A 7,185-nucleotide genomic window follows, 5' to 3' on the forward strand; every position below is an offset into this window, starting at 1 on the left:
AATCCCTTAAGGAATTTCTAGGAAGCAATGCATTCTCAACATATTTATTTTCATTGGCATCTGGGGCAACGGAGAGCAATACAGAGTGATAGCAGAGGAAGACTCTTGGAGCTGTGCTCCCGGAACAGCATTTTTCTCATGGAATGAAACAGGGGCATGATGTGGGCTTGCACTTGGCATTCTACCAACTTTTACCTCTTCTTCCTTTCTGCATTAGGCTTCCCTGACTTTCCTCTTATTCTCACCAGTGCTACAACTGGAAACCCCACCAAGGGTCATCATGTGCCAGTCCAGGTTGGTGCTTGGAAGAAGCATAGAATGGATGTCAGAAAATTGGGTGCTGGGGTGTTAACAAGGAAATAAGGATTATCCAAACAAATAAAAGAGACATTTATATTATTACCAATTGGTATACAAGGTGCACTTTATCCCAGTGTATTTTTTGAATACATACAATATATTATTTCTGTATCGCTTATAGATCTAATTGAGTGTTATTTATACTAGTGGGTCTATTAAGCTTACATTTGGATTAACTGTATAGTCTCTTGGCACAATATATAAAGGATTATGACCAGCAATATACATTTTACCACTCTTATGTCTGACTGTGGCATTGAAATAAATACAGTTGACATTCATTAAAACTTCTCCAGTTTTTGTAATTTTAATGGTTTTTATGTTCTACAAAAATCACAGTGAAAATGTTATCTTGGAAAGAGCCAATTTTAAATTTAAAAAGTCACCACTTTTCTATAATTCTCCTAAAGAACAAAAAGGAATCACAACACTGTTACAAAAAGCATACATATGAATATATTTAACTACATTAAAAATAATTGTAAACATATGGGAGATAAAAGTACAGGTAGTCCTTTATATGAAAAATCTACAGAGTGCTTACATTTGAATTTCAATGCAGTAATGATCCTATATGCTGAGTATACATAAAACTCCCAATGTCAGCGGGGTCTAATTTCATACATCTCTGCGCAATGGGAAGATCACACTACTTATAGCCAGGTTAACATGAATTAAAATGCTAAAAAGCGGGCACAAATACAGCGGAAAGCATTACAGAGCAATATATATACTTCCTAATACCATACATCTCCTCAGTTTAGCATAAAGTTTGTGTATAAATATACAAAATACAACTCGGTTCCTCAAGTGAAAAAAAGGAAATGATAAAACTGAGAGCACATTAAGGTGCAAAAGTAGAAATAATTTTGTGTGCAAATATAACCATTAAATTATATGATGGATAATGTAGCCCCTATGGTGACTTTTAAGGCTATTTGGAGTTCCATGAACATATAAAAGTAGTGGTACATTATTCTTTATAATCTCTGAATAATAGATAGATAACTTGTCATGCTAAGGTTATGGATTTTTATTAGCCTTTATATTCTGCTTTTTCCACCCTGTAACTGAAATGTAATATATTTGTTGGGATCACTGACCCTAGCAACCAACTGCTTACCTTTCTGTTTAAAGCCTTCCCCCTTTTATTTTCCATTCTGACTTCCAAGCAGCTGCCTGATGGCAAAAGAGCTCATCTTGACATCTTCTCCCCTATCATCAAAATGCCTGCCAATAAGGTGATCAGTACCAGCATAATCCACATAAACCCAAGTATTACTTCAATCATGTCTATTGCCTCCACCACTCCTGCCAGCCAGTGGAGCCTATTACATTTTCTCCTGGCTTCCACCCAACATGTCAAGTCACCTTGCCTCTTTTTTCAAGCTTAAATTCCATGAAACTATATGAAATATGTATAAAGTGATCTTCAGTACAGCTTAATGTATAGTTTCAAGGTTTTCACAGTATCACAGTTGTAATTTAAGCATTCTTTTGGAAAATGAATGCCTTGCAACTGTCCTTTTATTGTTCTTTACATAATCTCAAAAATGAATGCACTGTACACTAAGGCAACAGCTTTTGGGCCTGCATGGGTTTTCAACACAAGGGTCAAGCAACATAATATAACTATGTTTATCACACATGCATTAAGTGCTTTCAGCACACTTCTACACATAGGTATAGGCAGTTGTCTCAAGATCATTGCCCATTTTAAAAATCCTCAAAGAAAATGGGTTAATGGTCAACTGTCTAACTTTTTATGTCAGAGGAATTAATGAGGGAATAGAAAGATTATTATTACCTGTACATGACCACCTTAAAAAATTAGGGGCAAATATTACAATATTGGAACTTTCAGAAAGAAAATGGATATCCAGTGTATATAAAGTTTAATTTTTACTCTTCTTTATTGCTGAAATCACTTTATCTCAGCCTAAAGAGACTCATCTCAAAAAAGAGGCAGGAAATCTAAAGGAGATAAGATAAAGGAGATAAGAATGGCTGGCTGGCTGGCTACACTATACATATAGGGTTCCAAGGGTTAGTAGGGGGAATGGCTCTTATGTCAGTTATGATGCTCTAAGCTTGTGGGATGTTACAGGGAATGCTATGTAAGACTATGTACCCCAAACCATATGTTTTCTCATCTCAATTACACAAATACCTGGTTCTTCCGTTTCCCACAGCTTGCATCGTTAGACAGAAACTGGAAGATTAGTAATACTGTATCACCTTAGAGCAAGTTAAAAACAGCCTTACAAGACCATTTCCCAAGTCCAGAAGGTATGGAACAATTAAGGAAAAAAATGCTGACACCAAAATCACTATCCATAGTTGAAATCTCACCAATATTCAATACTGGTCCGGGTGCTCCAGCCCCAGACTTTCAGCTCAGGAAAGCAAATAAAGTTCATTATCAGTAAAAGATCAGCATTGTCTATTTTAGTATTTTATTTTTAGCCGTGACAAGTATCTGCTACTAAAATGTATTCTTTATGGAGTTGACTTAAAGGAGAAGGAAAAGCTAAGTCACTTGGGGGTGCCAAAATGTTAGGCACCCCCAAGTGACTTGAATTGCTTGCCTTTTCTCTCCGTACAGGGGCACCAGCCCGGGGTAGCAGCGATCGCTTCCTCCTTCCTTCTTCGCCGCGCACGCATGCGCAGTAGAGTGAGAAGCTGAACTTTAACAGAGAAGTCGACGTTTCACTCTACTGCGCATGCGCCGGACTCACAGTCAAGGCTTAACGAAGGCGGAAGGAGGAAGCACATCGCCCTAGGTGCCCCGGGCTGGTGCGGTTTTCTCCTAATAGGAGCACCAGCCCGGGGTATGAGGTAAGCAATTCAAGTCACTTGGGGGTGCCTAACATTTTAGCACCCCCAAGTGACTTAGCCTTTCCTTCCCCTTTAAGGCATTACTCAAGCTAGTCTCTAAATTTGCTATATACTCTGACTTATATGTAAAATGTACAGTAAGTCAGTTATATTCCCTATAGACCCTATGCTAGAGGGAAGCCCATCACCACTTGTTAATCACTTTAGAGATTTAGGGATTTTAAGCACTTTTTTCTTCTCTTTTTCTTTCTTTCTATCCTTCCATCCTGAATTATGCTTAAATTGTTGGAAAATGAAATTGAAAGGTATTAAACATTTTTAGTTCTCACATTCATTTCACGCAATAAATGTTTCAAATATAACAGAAAGGTGTTAAAAATTTCCTGCAAACACTGGAGCATCCTGCTACCTGGCAAGGATACAGATAATATACTGCAGGCCCCAGGGGCGGATTAACCATTAGGCATACCTAGGCTAGAGCCTAGTGACCCGTGTGATCGGGGGAGGCATGGAGATTTTTGAAATTATTATTTTTCAGCTCTAGTTATTGTTTGTTAGTTACTGTACAAAGTGTAGCCTAGGGGTCGCACATATGATTAATCTGCCACTGGCAGGCCTTAAAATTAAAATGCCATACTTGGGCCCAGCCTGACAATCTGTGGATTCTGCCAAATGCCAGAGGGGCTGCTTTAAGATGCCATAGAGCTTATTCATTAAAGGAGAAAGAAAGGCATTTTGGCATTTTACTGCCAATAGATTAGCCACATTAGTGCCACCTAGAACGTCATATTTATTCTGCAGAAAGCATTACCTTTCAGCCCTAGAAGCTCCCTCCATTTGTTTAAGATAGCAGCTGCCATTTTAGCTTGGTCTCTGTAGTCTTCTGCTGAAGCTCTAGCCCTTGGTGGCATAGATCACACATTCTGATGGGAGGGGGAGTGAATTCTTTTGGGAGGGCAGGAGAGAGCTGTGCAGACTCTGGCCCTGGGAATGAAGGATTTTTCTAAGAGAGGAAGTCAGATACCAAAGTACAAAAAAGGAGACAAGAAATCCTGTGTTTCTGTTGATAGAGGACAGCGTTTCTGTGAGTGCTTATGGCCGTATTTACATAGACCTGATAAACCTTACTTAGTTTTTACCTTTTCTTCTCCTTTAACAAGGCTCCCCTGCATTAAACATGGTTGAGCTTGATCTGGCCAGTATTATCCACAGGCTGTATAATTGCAGCTGGAATATTTTAGTTCCCATGTTAGTTATGAATTATTTAACTTATTTTATGATTTATTAAGGATGGATGATGAAAGACTCATGCTGTAATCTCTGATTGCATCCTGATTACATTCGTTTCCATGCATTAAATAAATCAGAAGTTATGCAAATGTAACAAACACCTAAATCAGTCACAGTTTGGGGCCAAAAATTAATATCATTTTCATCATTACACACATGCCTCACAACCTCCTGTCTGCCTGATTTCCTGAAACTGGACTGATATGTGAGTGGTCCAGTAATCGCTTTAATAGTGACTGATCAGCCGAGGCACTCACCCTATCAAAGAACGTCCAGTGACCAGAGGCCACGCTCACCTCTAACCCCCTAGCAGCTCTGTACAAATACTAATCTTACTCCAGCTTCAAAATGTGGGCTTTACCAAACCTATTGTTTACACCACAAATAATGACTTTTTCTATTCCAGGTAACTTTATTGAAAATATTAGTGCTTAAAAAGTTATGTGCAAATGTAATTGCTATAGAAAGCAGCATTTGCTGAACTTCTGGCTGTTACTTTTTAAACAATGTTGCAAAGGTCAGTCTCCTTCAGCGAGCCAGGTCTGTCTGCTGCCTTGTGTTACAGTGTTTCAAATGCCAGAGCCCCCAGGGCAGGGAATAGAAAAGGACAGACAAAAACTGCTTCTGATAGCAGTTAAATACACAAATAAATCAAAAACCATTACAAATGTGTAACGGATGTATATTGCAAAGTTGCTTAGAATTATGTTTTCTTTTATTAGAAAAAAGTTATACGGGTATGGGACCTGTTATCCTGAATGCTTGGGACCTGGGGTTTTCCAGATAAGGGATCTTTCTGTAACTTGGATCTCCATACCTTAAGTCTGCTAAAAATCATTTAAATACTGAATGAACCCAATAGGCTTGTTTTGCCTCCAATAAGGATTAATTATATCTTAGTTGGGATCAAGTACAATGTTCTGTTAAATTTTATACAGAGAAAAAGGAAATCGTTTTTAAAAATTTGAATTATTTGCTTATAATGGAGTCTATGGGAGATGGCCTTCATATCCATAACTCGGAACTTCCTGGATAACGGGTTTCCGGATAAGGGATCCCATACCTGTATTTTGGATTGACTTGTTCTTTGATAAATACACTGCCCAGAAGCAGCTGCAGACCTGCTGCGGGCATTTTTCTGATGCTGCTATAAAATATATCAACTGAATACAGGTATAGGATCTGTTATCTGCAATGCTTGGGGCCTGAGGTTTTCTGGATAAGGGATCTGTATGTAATTTGAATCACCATACCATGAGTCTGCTAAAAATGTTTTAAACATTAAATAGACTGAAATGGGTCTGTTTTGCCTCCAGTATGGATTGTGAGGCCAAGTGCAAGAAATAAAAAGTGCAACTGTATCATAATTATGTCAAAGTGCGAGCGCAACTTCATCAATGTTGACATACGGGCCACAATTATGGCAGACACAATTTCCAACAACAATAATACTGGAATTATGAGGGAATAATTCATTAATAATAGTCCTTATGTACTGAGCTAATCATAATTTAAATACTGTATCAGGCAGATTTTAACATTTCATCGACATGTTGGCCAGTGCAATGTGCATCAACAGACAAGTAAGCTCCAGCTCCTCTTCATCTCCTGCAGTCAGCCCAAATTATAGGTATAGGGGTTTTTCACAAATTACATCAGTTAATACAGGGATCCTGCGTGTTTAAAGGTACGGGTCAATTCGCCGCACATATAAAGACGCGAATGAATGGATCATGTGCATAGTGGCGCAGCCTTGAACATCCCACGTAGCACTGTTCCACCGATCATTCAGAAATGGAAGGAGTATGGCACAACTGTAAACCTACCAAGACAAGGCCGTCCACCTAAACTCACAGGCCGGAAAAGGAGAGCGCTGATCAGAAATGCAGCCAAGAGGCCCATGGTGACTCTGGACGAGCTGCAGAGATCTACAGCTCAGGTGGGGGAATCTGTCCATAGGACAACTATTAGTCGTGCACCGCACAAAGTTGGCCTTTATGGAAGAGTGGCAAGAAGAAAGCCATTGTTAACAGAAAACCATAAGAAGTCCCGTTTGCACTTTGCCACAAGCCATGTGGGGGACACAGCAAACATGTGGAAGAAGGTGCTCTGGTCAGATGAGACCAAAATGGAACTTTTTGGCCAAAATGCAAAACGCTATGTGTGGCGGAAAACTAACACTGCACATCACTCTGAACACACCATCCCCACTGTCACATATGGTGGTGGCAGCATCATGCTCTGGGGGTGCTTCTCTTCAGCAGGGACAGGGAAGCTGGTCAGAGTTGATGGGAAGATGGATGGATCCAAATACAGGGCAATCTTGGAAGAAAACCTCTTGGAGTCTGCAAAAGACTTGAGACTGGGGCGGAGGTTCACCTTCCTGCAGGACAACGACCCTAAACATAAAGCCAGGGCAACAATGGAATGGTTTAAAACAAAACATATCCATATGTTAGAATGGCCCAGTCACAGTCCAGATCTGAAAACTGCTGTTCACAAACGCTGTCCATCTAATCTGACTGAGCTGGAGCTGTTTTGCAAAGAAGAATGGGCAAGGATTTCAGTCTGTAGATGTGCAAAGCTGGTAGAGACATACCCTAAAAGAATGGCAGCTGTAATTGCAGCAAAAGGTGGTTCTACAAAGTATTGACTCAGGGGGCTGAATAATTACGCACACCCCACTTTGCAGTTATT

This window comes from Xenopus tropicalis, chromosome 4, assembly GCF_000004195.4.
Source record: "Xenopus tropicalis strain Nigerian chromosome 4, UCB_Xtro_10.0, whole genome shotgun sequence".
In the NCBI taxonomy this organism is placed as follows: domain Eukaryota; kingdom Metazoa; phylum Chordata; class Amphibia; order Anura; family Pipidae; genus Xenopus; species Xenopus tropicalis.